This window comes from Dendrobates tinctorius, unplaced genomic scaffold, assembly GCF_039654945.1.
Source record: "Dendrobates tinctorius isolate UK_male_01 unplaced genomic scaffold, ASM3965494v1 ptg000046l, whole genome shotgun sequence".
In the NCBI taxonomy this organism is placed as follows: Eukaryota; Metazoa; Chordata; class Amphibia; order Anura; family Dendrobatidae; genus Dendrobates; species Dendrobates tinctorius.
This window is the reverse complement of record NW_027361714.1, coordinates 50,067,058-50,083,378: the sequence shown is the minus strand read 5'-3', so window position 1 is coordinate 50,083,378 and position 16,321 is coordinate 50,067,058. Positions and strand designations below refer to the sequence as shown.

Sequence of the window (16,321 nt, the reverse complement as noted above, 5' to 3'; positions counted from 1 at the left end):
TAAGGAAAGAAAATAGTTGTAATTCTGTACCAATCATCCCCTGGAATCTGTAAATGTTACTTTTTTACATGAGGCACAGCTTAAAAAAAAAAAAGTCCCCCGTAATTACAAAAGAGTTACAATAAGTTTCCAAGATTTCACAAAGTAAAAAAAAGAGACTTAGTCATACGGGTCTGAGGTCAGTCAGATAAGACAGAATGTAGAGGGAAAGTACTACATGCTTTACACACAGTTCATTAATAGTCTGCCACAACTATAATTATTCATGAAGTCACAAGTTACCCTCGCTGCCTGTAATGATGACCGTAAGTTCAGGCCCCGCGAAGACGCACATTCACATGTACAGATAACGAGTCAATACCGTAACTCCACTCAGCTCTGCATATAAAGCTGGAACTATATACAGGGATTTTCCACCGTCGTCGAGCATGTTTTTACATGCCGTAAGCACCAGTGTTACAGTCCATCCCCTGGGAATTAGCCATTTACTCCCTCAAATTATTAATAAAGGGTAGGGGTGTGGAGGATTCTGAAAACACAAAATTAGGAGGAAAACCCACGTTGCGAAAAGCACTGCAAAATGAAAAAAAAAAGCCTACTGGCTGTTTATGGAAAATGAGCCATTCATGGAGCTGTAGGTACACCCAGGTGCAGGAAAGTCCACATCAGGAAAATCCCAAGAGCCAGGTAGCCAATACACCTAAACATCTGGGTTTGTCTAGTGACCTTTGGAAGTTCCAACTGGTTGACTAAAAATCAGGTTCCAAAATCCCACAGTGAAATGAGACTATAGGGCTACACAAATGCCTCATACAGCTACAAAGCTATTATGCCTGAGGTGGCTATTGATAAGGCTTGCTCTCACTGGCATAGCTTCTCTTATGGCCGGGGTCACACACGTGAGAAACTTGCACGAGTCTCGCATCTCAATACCGGCACTGCCGCCGGCACTCGGGACAGGAGTGTGCGGCTGCATTGAGATGCGAGACTCGTGCGAGTTTCTCACATGTGTGACCCCGGCCTATGCAAGAGAATTGGGCCAATTATGCCCAACTCTCTCAAAAGTTTGATCCGAGTGTCATATGCGTGTGATCTGATTCTCTAGCATGAGAGATTCGCAGCACAGTTGCGGAGAAAATTGAGAACCTAATTTCTCCATCTTCTCAATTGACTCTTTTGTGTAAATCTGACTGCACTGGGATGACATCCAAGAGCAGTCCGATGTTTTACACACACACACCCACACACACACACCCACACACACACACACACACACACACACACACACACACACACACCCATTGACTTGTATCGGTGCGCATGATAATAATGTCATCTGAGTGTGATGTGATTCTCTAACATGAGAGAATCGCGATACAGTTGCAGAAAAGTTGAAGAACGTAATTAATCCATCTTCTCAGTTGTCTCAGTGTGCGTAAATCGGACTGCACTGCGACGACATCCGAGTGCAGGCCGATGTTTCACACACACCTACAGACTTGTACGGGTGCTCCTGATCAGAATTTCAAAGCCACAAACAGCACGCTGTGATTGTTTTCTCATGTCAAATCAGCAAGAGTTCTGCACTTCCCCACAGTATAACATTGGGCAGAGTGCTATCCGTTATAACATCAAATAGCACTCGGCTATGTTATATTGCAGTGTGGGAGAACTCTAAAAAAGAGAGTGTACCTTCATCTATAAGGAGTCCCCAATAAGCAAAGTATAAGCCCATGTCACAGAAGAGGTACACTGCTTACTACTTCTACTTATCTGTGACAAACGGAGACTGGGCTTTGTTCACACTACCAGAAATAGCTGACAATGAGCTTTTTGATGTTTTTTTTTTTTTTATAAAAGAATATTGTGCTCTGCAGTTACATTATTCTTGCTGTAAAAAACTGCAACTCCAAAGGACTCCATTGAGTCCTTTGGGACCATGAGAGTGCAATTCTGTAGGACTTGCACATGTGAATACAGCCTGAGGCGTAACATAAAGGATGTATCTAAATGCCCTTTAATGTTGTGTTTCTAATTTACGCTTCAATTTGTTTTTTCAAGTCTACAACCAGCGCCTTGTCTGCACAAATCTATAAGGGGGCATAAAAACTTATTTGTGATTCAGAGCAAAACCTTAAAAGTATAAGGTTCTAGTTTCACAACTTCCCACATTTGTACTTTTACTTTTCTACAATGGCAGGATCCCACAAAGTTACACAGTATATTATATGCTGATATTTCTGTTTCAGGTACGCTGCTATATGGCTTGAATCACTCAAATCAATCACAAGAAAGTGTTCATTTTTCAGAACAGTTTAAAAAACAATCATCTAGCTTGATTGGTTCTATAAGGCTAGGTGTACATGTTGCAGATTTGTTGCGTTTCTGCAGCGTTTTTTCCATGTGGAAATGCTATAAATCCGCAATGGATAATTAAAGCAATGTTAATTAATGGAATTCCTGAATCGGTGTGCACATGCTACAGAAATTTCCGTCCTTATTTGCATTTTATGTTCCGCAGCATGGCAATTGTTTTTGCCGATCTGCAGTGTTTCTGCACTCATTGACTTCCATTGAGTCAGTCAAATCCGCAGCAAAACCGCAGGTGTAAAAAGGTTCGCTGATTTGCTGCAGATTTGCAGCCAAAAACGCTGCAGAAAAGGAAATGATGTCAGAAAAAGGAAGAGTGTGTGGGCACAGAATGTGTGTGGGCGGAGACTGTGAATGAGCAGAGACTATGTGCGTGTCTGTATGTGTGTGCAGCTGTGTACCCATGCGACAAACAGCCCATAGTGATTGTACTTAGGCGTCGTCTGATGGACTACTACTCCCATCCGGCTATGTCTGCTGTCACATATAACAGAGACCGCATGAGGCGATGATGGGAGAGAAGTCTCATCATCCGGCGCCAGAGTTCAGTTGTAAAAAAATATCAAAACATTGACATAATCACATACAATATGCATACTCACCGAACACCTAATCCCTGACACCCGCATCTCCTGCAAGCAATCAAAAATAATAAACCAACATATTCTCCCCGTCTGCCGAAGTCCATTTAATACTGAGTGCCCACGTCGAAGTCACCCGGCCGCCGGCGATACACTGAAAGGAGGTAATGGCTCCAGCAGTATATCACTGAGCCGCCATGAGACTTCACCGCAGTACATCAGCTGATCAGCTCTGGTGCTCTCACTTACGGCACCGCTGTGTGAGAAAGTTCTCACACAGTGGTAGTGCCGTAAGTGAGAGCACCAGAGCTGGTGAACTCCGGTGAACTCTCACGGCAAGACAGTGATACAGTGCGGGAGCGATTACCTCCTGTCAGTGTATCACTGGATGCCGGGTAGAGCAGTCACATCTCCTGATGTGACTGTTCTACACGTGAGATCGTCGTGGGACACTCGGTATTAGATGGACTATATTGGACAGGGAGTATTAAATGTTGGTTTATTATTTTATTTTTGTTGCAGGAGAACAAGGGTGTCAGGGATTGGGCGTTCAGTAAGCATGGTTAATAAAGATTCCATAAAGGAGTCCGTGTGATTATTTCAAATACAGGACTTTATTCTGGCTGTCTTTATTTACCATATAACTATAGCATTAGAAATGGATTGGTGTCTCTCCATTACTAACCAGAGGGCTTGATGTCACATGACAATACAAAGGTGACATCAACCCCACAAATATGAACCCCATTTGCTACTGCTACAGGGCAAGTGGGAAGAGCGAGGCTTGGTGCATCTATAAGATGCACCATTTCTGGGGCGGCAGAGAGCTGATGTTGTTAGCCTGGGGGGGGTGCCAATATACATGGCTCCTTCTGATGTTATTAATATCAGCCAGCAGCTGTCTACCTAGCTTTTGCTGGTTCGATTTTATAGGGGGACCCCATGTCAATTTTCTTCTGGGATTCCCCTGTAAACTAGCCAGTAAAGGCTAAGCAAACATTTGTGAGCTGATATTAACAGCCTGGAAACCTTTATGGCTATTGGCTCCTTCCCAGAATATTAACATCAGCCCTCAGTCTTTGGCTTTCCCTCTGCTGGTTATGAAAATTACGCAGGAGACTAAGCAATTTTTTTTTGTGTGTGTCTTCATTTAACTCTTTATGTACCTTTTTATTAATGAGGGTACCTGGCTGACACCTGTTCATTACTAAACCTTGGGAGTGGTGTTACATATACTGTACATATTCAACTGAAATTGTTCTGTGTGTGTAAACCTTATAAATTTGAACATGGTATGTAATGATATTATGGTCTTCAATGGAGAATGAAAAAGTAGAGAAATGACATCACAATTCTTTTTTTTTTAAATAACATATCTTTATTTAGCTTACCAAAACAGATACAAATCCACAAGAAAAAGCGCATCAAGAACGCACAGAATTTCCACTGCGTTTTCTGCAAAGAGAGGCAGAAACTGTGCAGAAATTTGCACAAGCAAATCCACAAGGTGTGTACAAAGCCTAACTGCAGCTAAAGGTGCTCAAACTCAGCTGTCTCACAGTGATGTCTCACAACTCCCTCATATACAAGCATACAAGTGTTTCCAATAGGGAGATGGGAGCAAGACATTGCCAGTGATCTCTGTTGATGGTTTATCACAATAGCCAATTAAATTCAACAGCCTAACCCTTCTTTCCACAAAAATCATCTGCCAGATTCTTGCGTGTAAAGTCCCCGTCACACACAGCGAGATCGCTAGCGAGATCGCTGCTGAGTCACAAGTTTTGTGACCCAACAGCGATCTCAGCAGCGATCTCACTGTGTGTGACACCTATCAGCGACCGGCCCCCCCCACCGGGTATCACTGATTGTGCTCGAAAGCCCTGGACATTTTTTTGATCATTAGTCTCCCGCTGGCCAGCACACATCGCGTGACAGGCGGGAGACCAGCGATCAGCGAGCTGGTATCCAAGGTAAACCGCGGGTAACTAAGCGCGCGCGTCACTTAGTTACCCGCTGTGTACCTTAGATACCAGCGTGCTGGCGCTGGGAGCTGGTATCCAAGGTAAACAGCGGGTTTCTATGCGCCGCGTGGCGCTTAGAAATCCGCTGTTTACCTTGGATACCAGCTCCCTGCACCAGCACGCTGGTATCTAAGGTACACCGTGGGTAACTAAGCGACACGCGTGCTTGATACCCGCGTCGTCGCTGGTCCTGATTGCTGCTGTGATCTGCCTGTTTGGCAGCTCACCAGCGATCATGTAGCGACACACCAGAGTTCCTGACAAGGTCATATCGTTGTCGGGATCGCTGGTGCGTCGCTATGTGTGACGGGGAACTAAGATATTTGGTCAGTCTTATGTACAGTGGGTACGGAAAGTATTCAGACCCTTTTAAATTTTTCACTCATTGTTTCATTGCAGCCATTTGGTAAATTCAAAAAAGTTCTTTTTTTTCTCAATAATGTACACTCTGCACCCCATCTTCACTGAAAAAGACAGAAATGTAGAAATCTTTGCAAATGTATTAAAAAATAAAAACCAAAATATCACATGGTCATAAGTATTCAGACCCTTTGCTCAGACACTGATATTTAAGTCATATCCTGTACATTTCCTTGTGAACCTACGTGAGATGGTTCTACTCCTTCATTGGAGTCCAGCTGTGTTTAATTAAACTGATAGGACTTGATTTGGAAAGGCACACACCGGTCTATATAAAACCTCACAATGCATGACAGATCAAATGATAATCATGAGGTCAAAGGCACTGGCCAAGGAGCTCAGAGACTGAATTGTGGCAAGGCACAGATCTGGCCAAGGTTACAAAAGAATTTCTGAAGGTTCCTAAGACCACAGTGGCCTCCATAGTACTTAAAAGGAAGAAGTTTGGGACGACCAGAAGTCTTCCTAAACCTGGCCGTCCAGCCAAACTGAGCAATCATAGAAAAGCCTTGGTGAAAGGTAAAGAAAAACCCCAAGGTCACTGTGGCTGAGATTCACAGATGCAGTAGGGAGATGGGAGAAAGTTCCACAAAGTCAACTATCACTGCAGCCCTCCACTAATCGGGGCTTTATGGCAGAATGGCCTGACGGAAGCCTCTCCTCAGTGCCACACATCCAGATGTGGCCAAAAGTATTGACACCCCTGCAATTTTGTCAGATAATACTCAGTTTCTTCCTGAAAATGATTGCAAACACAAATTCTTTGGTATTATTATCTTCATTTAATTTGTCTTAAATGTAAAAACACAAAAGAGAATTAAGCAAAAAGGAAAACATTGATCATTTCACTCAAAACTCCAAAAATGGGCCAGACAAAAGTATTGGCACCCTCAGCCTAATAGTTGGTTGCACAACCTTTAGTCAAAATAACTGCGACCAACCGCTTCCGGTAACCATCAATGAGTTTCTTACAATGCTCTGCTGGAATTTTAGACCATTCTTCTTTGGCAAACTGCTCCAGGTCCCTGATATAAGAAGGGTGCCTTCTCCAAAATGCCATTTTTCGATCTCTCCACAGGTGTTCTATGGGATTCAGGTCTGGACTAATTTCTGGCCACCTTAGAAGTCTCCAGTGTTTTCTCTCAAACCATTTTCTAGTGCTTTTTGAAGTGTGTTTTGGGTCATTGTCCTGCTGGAAGACCCATGAACTCTGAGGGAGACCCAGCTTTCTCACACTGGGCCCTATATTATGCTGCAAAATTTGTTGGTAGTCTTCAGACTTCATAATGCCATGCACACGGTCAAGCAGTCCAGTGCCAGAGGCAGCAAAGCAACCCCAAAACATCAGGGAACCTCCGCCATGTTTGACTGTAGGGACCGTGTTATTTTCTTTGAATGCCTCTTTTTTTCTCCTGTATACTCTATATTGATGCCTTTGCACAAAAAGCTCTACTTTTGTCTCATCTGACCAGAGAACATTCTTCCAAAACGTTTTAGGCTTTTTTAGGTAAGTTTTGGCAAGCTCCAGCCTGATTTTTTTATGTCTCGGGGTAAGAAGTGAGGTCTTTCTGGGTCTCCTACCGCACAGTCCCTTTTCATTCAGACGCCGACAGATAGTACAGGTTGACACTGTTGTACACTCGGACTGCAGGGCAGCTTGAACTTGTTTGGATGTTAGTCGAGGTTCTTTATCCAACATCCGCACAATCTTGCTTTGAAATCTCTTGTCAATTTTTCTTTTCCGTCCACATCTAGGGAGGTTAGCCACAGTGCCATGGGCTTTAAACTTCTTGATGACACTGTGCACGGTAGACACAGGAACATTCAGGTCTTTGGAGATTGACTTGTAGCCTTGAGATTGCTCATGCTTCCTCACAATTTGGTTTCTCAAGTCCTCAGACAGTTCTTTGGTCTTCTTTCTTTTCTCCATGCTCAATGTGGTACACACAAGGACACAGGACAGAGGTTGAGTCAACTTTAATCCATGTCAACTGGCTGCAAGTGTGATTTAGTTATTGCCAACACCTGTTAGGTGCCACAGGTAAGTTACAGGTGCTGTTAATTACACAAATTAGAGAAGCATCACATGATTTTTCGAACAGTGCCAATACTTTTGTCCACCCTCTTTTTTATGTTTGGTGTGGAATTATATCCAATTTGGCTTTAGGACAATTTTTTTTGTGTTTTTTCATTTAAGACAAATTAAATGAAGATAATAATAGCAAAGAATTTGTGTTTGCAATCATTTTCAGGAAGAAATTGAGTATTATCTGACAGAATTGCAAAGGTGTCAATACTTTTGGCCACAACTGTATGAAAGCCTGCATAGAGTTTGCTAAAAAAACACACGAAGGACTCCCAGACTATGAGAAATAAGATTCTTTGGTCTGTTGAGACAAAGATAGAACTTTCTGATGCTAATTGTAAGCAGTGTGTGTGGCGAAAACCAGGCACTGCTCATCACCTGCCCAATACAATACCAACAGTGAAACATGGTGGTGGCAACATCATGCTATGGGGGTGTTTTTCAGCTGCAGGGACAGGACAACTGGTTGCCACTGAAGGACACACGAATGCGGTTAAGTACAGAGATATCCTGGATGAAAACCTCTGGACCTCAGACTTGGCCGAAGGTTCACCTTCCAACAAGACAATGACCCTAAGCACACAGCTAAAATAACAAAGGAGAGGCTTCAGAACAACTCTGTGACCATTCTTGACTGGCCCAGCCAGAGCTCTGACATAAACCCAATTGAGCATCCCTGGAGAGACCTGAAAATGGCTGTGCACCAAAGTTCACCATCCAACCTGACAGAACTGGAGAGGATCTGCAAGGAAGAATGGCATAGGATCCCCAAATGCAGGTGTGAAAAACTTGTTGCATCATTCCCAAGAAGACTCATGGCAGTACTAGCTCAAAAGGGTGCTTCTACTCAATATTGGGCAAAGGATCTGAATACTTATGACCATGTGATATTTTTTTTTTTCAATAAATTTGAAAACATTTCTACATTTCCGTTTTTTTCAGTCAAGATGGGGTGCTGAGTGTTGTGAATTCTCTTTCTGGCCTACCTCTTGTTACTAGTGAAGGTTGTGGAGCTGGTTGTACTGACAGCGGGGTCGCGAGTTCTCTTTCCGGGCTCCCTCTGGTGGCTACTGGAGGTAATGGAACTGATCTATTTAACAGAAGCCTGCCACCTGATAATGAGGAGGATGACTGGAGATCTGGAGTTTCTGACTGGATTTAAGACAGCCGACTCCCTCTATCACTGCTGGTGATTTTTTCCTGCCTCCTGAGGTCTTAAGTTTCCAGCTCAGTCCCTGCATGCTCAGCTAAGTGTTCTTTTGCTATTGTTGACATTTGATCTGGTTTTGTCTATTTCAGTTTTGTGTGTTCAGCCAGCTCCGGCAGGGGCTGTGCTGTATTTCCATCCTTATGTTACTGCTTGTGCCAGTTTGTTTTTGTCTCTTATTAGATTGGCCTCTTTTTTGCTATGCTTTCAGAATATACCAGAGTGCTGATATAGTGGGCGAAGTCTAGTGACTTCAGTATTTTTCTATCAGACGTGTTGGGCATTTTTTGCAGGGTTTTTTGCGTGATTGCAGTCTTTCCTTTCCTGTCCTGTCTAGTTAGTGTGGATCCCATCGTTTGCTCAGACTATTTTCCTATCTGCGTTTGTGTTTTCATCTTGTCTCACCGACAATATATGTTTGGGGGCTATCTATTCCTTTGGGGTCTGCTCTTGGGCAGTTTAGATTTCCCCTTTCTTGCTTTAGGCTTATTTAGTTCTCCGGCTGTGTCGAGGCGTCTAGGATCATCGTAGGTACGCTCCACGGCTACTGCTAGTTGTGTGGATAGGATCAGGGGTCTGCAATCCGCTTAGCTACCAACCTCTCTAATTTTCTGTGGCTTTGCTTGGTCTTGCTTTCCTCCTCGGTGACCCAATCATAACAGCAGAGTGTACATTAATGAGAAAAAAATTAACTTTTTTAAATTTACCAAATGGCTGCACTGTATATGGGGGCCTTAACTGAGCATCTTGGCGGTTATGAGCATCATATAGTATTCAACACTTATGCATCTCCAAAACATAGAAAATATATTGCAGAAAAAAAATGACACATTTTAGTTTATGAAAGGAAGTCTGTCATGTCCCAAAATGCAATTAACCTACAGATATAATAGCACTGCAAAGCTGTATGGCCGCCAAACTGAAAGCCTGGCTACTGGGAGGAAATTAGCTTTATTCCTCCGGCTTTCAGTTATAGAGTTGTGCCAGAGTGGCTTCAGTCACTACTCCGTACATAGCGAGCGGTGGTTCTAATTGCACTATGGCACACTGCCTGACAGCCAGCTCTGCACTCAGCTGTAAGTTAATGTTCCAGGGCGCACTTAGAGCTGCCACTCACTGAGCTGTGACTGAAGTCTCACCAACACGTGTCTAATGACTGAAAGCCGGAGGAATAAAGTTTGCTTCCCCCTTGTGGCCTGCTGTATTTCAGCTGCATGGCTTTGGAATACTCTTAACCTGCACAGTAATCCTGTCTCTGCAGGTTAATAGCATTTAGGCCCATGACAGGTTCTCTTTAAATTCAATCTCTTTAAACAGTATGGGGGACATTTAATAAGGCCGGCATATCCCTGTCTTAATTAATAGAGCACTGGAGTGGAATACATGCCTCTTCCTGTCTGCTGGCGTCTCTCTTAATTAGTATTCCTGGCTCAAAGTCATGCATGTGTCACGCTCCAACAATAACATCACGTTGGGTCGGGTGATCAGAAGAGGCACTAAGGATGGCAGTAGCTAGAAGGAGGTGTGCTGTGCTCTTATCCAGTGTCCATAGACTACTCAATTCTATTCTGGACCAGGTTCCTGCAAATCTTTTTGCTCAACTCTACAAAATACAAAAATGGAGCACCAAGCCAGTTGAAATCTTGTAATTATTACAATCCTCCCTATTTAGTTTTTAAAATTACTTAAAGCAAAAATGCTTCAGTATGTAAAGTGTTTGCATTTGTAAGTTCATAGAAATCACTGATCTTCACTTTTTTCCTATGTGTGCATGTGGTTAATATGCTTCTAATTGTGGTCAACTCAAATACAGGCAATCCGAAGTGAACTTCTGATAGCAGCACAAGCAACTCTGTAAGGAGGGCTGTCTGAGCATAAAATCTTGCACAAGGTGCTAGGCATTAAAGGTATACTAAATGAAAATATCTCAGCAGTTCCTCCCTTAAAGGAATTTTATGTATGGAAGTTGTGGTATAGCAATAGAAGTACTTGTCCCTCAATAAAATAATTATTCCTCATTGGCGCTGGCGGCTATAATATAACTCATTTTTCTTATCTTTCAGGTTACATCGGGGGGCTTATCTACAGCATTACAGAATGTAGATAAGCCCCTGATGGCAGTGGCTGCAGCTTATATACGAAAAAATAGGTGACAGATTCCCTTTAAAAAAAGGCAAATAAAACGCATCCCCATGCAATCCTATGGGATTCCGCAATTGCTGTGCCCATGCTGCGGATTTTTGCGCTGTGGAATCACATAGCGGTAAAATCCGCCGCATGTCCATTAATTCTGCGGAATCGCGGCGATTCTGCCGCCATAGGATTGCACTGAAATGCTCACTTTACGCATGTGGCTATGCCCACCATGCGTAAAGTGAGTGCTTCATGTGTGGATGGTACCCAGGGTCTGAAGGACAGGAAACACTCCTCCAGGCCCTGGGTAGCATATTCCTGTAAAAAATAGAATTAAAATAAAAAATAGGGATATACTTACCCTCTGTCAGCCCCTGGAGTCGTCATTGGCGCTGGCGGCAGCTTCCGTTCCAAGGGATGCTTTGCGCTAACGACCTCTGATGACGTAGCGGTATTGTGAAACCGCTACGTCATCAGGTCATTCGCGCAAAGCATCCCTTGGAACGGAAGCTGCCGCCAGCGCCAATGAGGAATGAGAGGACTCCAGGGGGCCGACAGAGGGTAAGTATATCCCTATTTTTTTTCATTATTTTTAACATTCTATCTTTTACTATTGATGTCACATAGGCAGCATCAATAATAAAAAGTTGGTCACACTTGTCAAGCTCTATCCTTGACAAGTGTGACCAACCTGTCAATCACTTTTCCAAGCGATGCTTCAAATCGCTTGGAAAAGCGCAAGCATTCTGCAAGCTAAAAACACTTGCAAATTGCTTGTGTTTAGCGGGAAAATGCATGCGAATTACGCATGTGTTTTACCCGCGGCAGGGAGTTGCGGAAATGCTGCGGACAATTCCGCAGCATTTCTGCAACGTGGGCACATAGCCTTGGTTAAACCCAGTAAATGGAACCTGAAAGCTGATTGATGGTGCCTGAACCAGGAGTGGCATAAATCATCTGTCAGGTAAATATGAGACTGAAGACCCAAGCAGAGTGAGATTACAATGAAAGACAGCCTACAAGCCGCAAAGACCACAGCAAACCAGCCCTATTAACAAATATCAAGAGAACAATAATACTCCAGTAAGGCAAAGGGGGGAAAAATCTGTTTATTCACACAAGCTCCTCACACATAAAACCTCTAAAAACAGCTGAATCACCACACTATCAATGACTATGTTTTTTCCTTTGCATGTACCGGAATCCTGCTGCTTGTATTGCATACAAGTATATATGCAGGTGGAGGTGCAATATGTTTCTGAGCAGTCAACTGTGCAGCTAGAAAGAGCAGGTAATAAAACAGGTAGGCTAAGTGCACACGTTGCAGAAAATTTCTGCTCAAAAACCTGAATCCCTTCCCAGAAAACGCACCTATTTTTCTGCGGCGGTTTTTGCGCGGTTTTGATGCGGTTTTTTCCGCAGCGCTTTCAAACCGCATGGAAGAAGCCTAAACCGCGGAAAAATCCGCAAAATTAATGTGCATGCTGCGTTTTTTACCGCAATGTGTTTTTTTCGCGGTAAAAAACGCATCAATGTGCACAAATAGTGCAAAATGCATACAAATGACTGGGAAGCTTATTTTTAGCGGTTTTATAGCGGTTTTATAGTGAAAACCGCGGTAAAAACCGCTAAAAAAACGCTGTGTGTGAACACAGCCTTAGACAGCATCAGTTTTATTAGTGCTTTTTTATATTATAGGCTGGTTTTCTGTTGTTGATGTGAGTCCTTATAACATCTAAGTGTATGTTTACACCATGCTTTTTTCAGGTGGGTTTGGAGTAGGACCACCACGAACCTTGGCAGAAAAAGCGCTAAGAAAACGCTCTGAAGAATGAACATATTCATGTCTATGTAAAAAAAGACGTGCTGCTCTTATGTTCAGACTTCTGAGCCTCATTTACCTCCTTCAAGTTTCCAAAGATGCCAAGCGGCTGAAAGAAATGAAAAAGAGGAAAAAAATTGGAACCATAATCAAATGTGAATATGTGATTGCCAAAGAGTAGGAACCGGGTGCTCCACCAGAATTAGTCCATGAAATGAGAGGAAAGCAGGAAAGCTATCACTCACTATCCAAAGTTTTATTTCAACATCGCATTAAAACTGGTGGCAGGGACAAGTGCGGTACATAGAAAGGGCAACAGCCACTTTGCGTCTGTCTGTGCTTCAACGAGTCCTGGATGGACCTAAAAGGACTGGTGAGTGCCACCCTTTCTGATTTCCTCTCTTTTCATGTTCTAAAGGTACTGTCACACTTAGCGATGTAGCAGCGATCCCGACCAGCGATATGACGTGGTCAGGATCGCTGGTACATCGCTAAGTGGTCGCTAGTGAGCTGCCACATAGACAGATCTCACCAGCGACATCACAGGGGACGGGGGTCGCTACTTACCTGTTACACTAGGCGATCCTGCGTCCTCCCACCCGGCTCCACGCTCGTCTCTCGTCTCTCCACAGGAAGCCCAGCAGGAAGCTGACGACGAGAAGCGGTCCAGGACGTTCTCGCGCGATCAGCGATAACCAGCGGGGGAGCCGGTCGTAGGTAAGTATCAGACATAGCGATATCGCTAGCAATATCGCTATAACGTCACAAGTTATAGCGATAATGCTAGCGATATCGCTTAGTGTGACAGGCCCTTAAAAGAAGTGTCTGGCTGTTCTGCTGGCATCTTTCAAATTGAAGATGCTATATAGTTAAGAAAACAAGTCAATGGGACGGCTCAAACGATGCTTTTTGAGCATTTTGTCAGTGTTTTTGCTTCAGAAACTGCTAGCAGTAGTTTATTATGATTATAAAGATGTCAAGAGGAAAAAAAAACACTGCAAAAAAGCCAGAAAAACACTAAAGAAAGCGATGGTGGTCGAAAAAGTGCTTAGGGACTGACTACAAAAAAGATGCTTCAAGTGTTTAAAAAATGCCGAAAATAAAGGAAAGTCTCCTGAAAAAAAAGGAGAGTCTCCTGAAAAAAAAGGAGAGTCTCCTGAAAAAAAAGGAGAGTCTCCTGAAAAAAAACGAGAGTCTTCCTGAAGTGTTTGCTACATGAGAAACAAATAATTTTGACTGTCAAGTGCAGATGCCATAGGAGTAAACCAACCCTGCAGAACTTCATCAGATGTGAGAGAGGGATGGGTGGGATTTATATTACACCATGCTGTTTTTAGATAGCCAAGGATGAATTCTCCTAGCGGTTACTATGGTTTTCCACAAAAATAACCTGAGCCAAAGGTTTCTGGCAGTTCCCTACTCATTTAGCCCCCTGTAAAGACTAACAAGCACATCTGGACAAATCAGCCAGGTAGGCAAGTGAGTTTGACCAGAAAGCTTCTGGCCATCACCATATCTATTTCCTTATCTGTGTTTATAAATTGTATTTGTGAATTTAGTATCATATTGTACTGCGCCACAGAATATGATAGCGCTTTAGAAATAATAATAGCTACTTGAGGGGGTTTTCTGACAATTGGAGAACCCCTAAAACTGTCTTAAGCAGAAAAGTTTCCCGTATGGCAAACTGCGGACACGTGATGTCATTACATTGGGAGGAGCATTTGAAAGATAGGTACGGTATACCATGAAGGGTGTATTATTTATTACCCTTGGAGCTACCTAAACTAATATAAAATAAAAGACTTCCACAAGTGCCAAAAATGGCATCTTATAATGATTGTTCATTTATTATTTACGTGAACTGAAGTAATACAGCCTACGTAAAAACGCTAAATGATAAAACTAGTACATGCCACGCACATGATATTGCAATAATCATGGCACAAAGTGTTTTCTTTACACTGACTGCATAGACTGAAGTCAGGGAATTCAGAGCTTGCATAAAAAAATCAACTCTCCACTATTAAAAGGATGTAATAAAACATACCTCTGCCTAACAGAAAATGTGTGTAAGGCCTAAATATGAGCCATATACATAGCAAGACATGGGAGCAACAACTCTTCTGTCCCACATAAAACTGGTTTCACACTGGTGTCTGCACCTCACTGTCAGTTCTTTCTGTCTTCTGCCTCCTCAGTCACCTGAATGCTGCACAGAAAGAATGACACACGGAGGAGCCGCATCCTGTCTCACCCCCGCTAATCACAGGACTGTGTACACTCAGAACCAGACCCAAGACCGCGCTCACAGCAGTAGTGCAAAAAGCCAACGGGGAACAGAAAGACTGAAATAAGAAACAACTGAGTGCTCCTCAAAAAAGGCCAGCCTGACAATGTGTTAAAAAGTAGACGTTAAAAAATAGATGTAAAATGCAACAATAAATTCTTACAATTCTGCTCATAGCCCTGGCTTGTATTTCACAGTACAGGCTCATACCCATATGCGAGAAAAAAACGGCCCATTTTCCAGACCGAATAACAGACAAGTGCCATGCGATTGTAGTGCAATGCGATTTTAACATGAGTTTTTACATACAGCAGTTCTCTGTCATTTACACATCGTTTTAAAATGAAATATTCAAATATGCTTCAAAACACACACACACATATATATATATATATATATATATATATATATATATACACCATATTTTTCGTTTTATAAGATGCTCCGGATTATAAGACGCACCCGAAATTTTGAGGAGAAAAATAAGAAAAAATGGTGGTGCTTCTTATAATCCATAGGTCTTATTGCTTACCAGGGGTGGCGGCTGCGGTGAAGCGGGGTCCCAAGGTTGCTGCTGGAGGAGGCAGGAGTGGGGTGATGCTGCAGGCCACAGGCTGGGATGAGGGGGTATTCCGATGTGCAGTGCTTCTGCTGGGGAGCTTGTGCTGCTACCAGGGGGTTTTTGCTGCTGGCGGGTGTCTCCGGGTGCCTGGCGGCGCTGTGGGTGTCTCCGGTGTCCAGCGGTCTCTCCGGTGCCCAGCGGTGTCTCCGGCACTGCCCGTGGCTCTGCCTACATTTTGTGACAGGCCAGAGCCCCGGGGCACTTTCACGGTTCCTTCTGTGTGATGGACTCCGGCAATATAGCCACCATCGGGAGCGGTGCATGCGCACATGATGATCTCGGGACTAAGATCTCGAGAGATGAGATTTCAGCGTTGAGATCTCATCTCTCGAGATCTTAGTCCCGAGATCACCATCAGCGCATGTGCCGCCCTCGGAGTCCATCACGCAGAGGGAACCGAAAAAGTGCCCCAGGGGTCTGGCCTGTCGCAAACTGTCGGCAGGGCCCCGGGTAGTGCGGGAGACACCGCTGAGCACCAGAGACACCGCTGGGCACCAGAGACACCCACAGCACCACCGGGCACCCAGACACTCCTGCGGCCTACACCCGGTAAGGCATGTATGCATTGTAAGGCGCACCCCCATTTTCCCCCCAAGTTTGAGGGAAAAAAGGGCATCTTACAAAGCGAAAAATACAGTATATATCAGTAGATAGAACATGGTCTGCCGCATACAGTATACCGTATTTTTCGCTTTATAAGACGCTCCGGATTATAAGACGCACCACAAATTTTGAGGAGAAAAATAGGAAAAAACGTTTTTTTAAT

The 16,321-nt window shown here is 43.6% G+C and overlaps 1 protein-coding gene across 4 annotated transcripts in view; it reads right to left on the bottom strand.

Annotated features, from left to right (window-relative positions):
• TNFAIP3 (TNF alpha induced protein 3) overlaps positions 1-16,321 on the bottom strand; it is a 35,302-nt gene that overhangs the window by 15,437 nt on the left and 3,544 nt on the right. The window contains exon 1 of one of the 4 annotated variants that reach the window (XM_073575904.1): positions 283-844. The exons of the other annotated variants lie outside the window; for them this stretch is intronic. The gene's annotated coding sequence lies outside the window, so the exon portion shown is untranslated. Of the gene's footprint in view, positions 1-282; positions 845-16,321 lie in introns of those variants that run through there. 4 annotated transcript variants of the gene reach the window in all.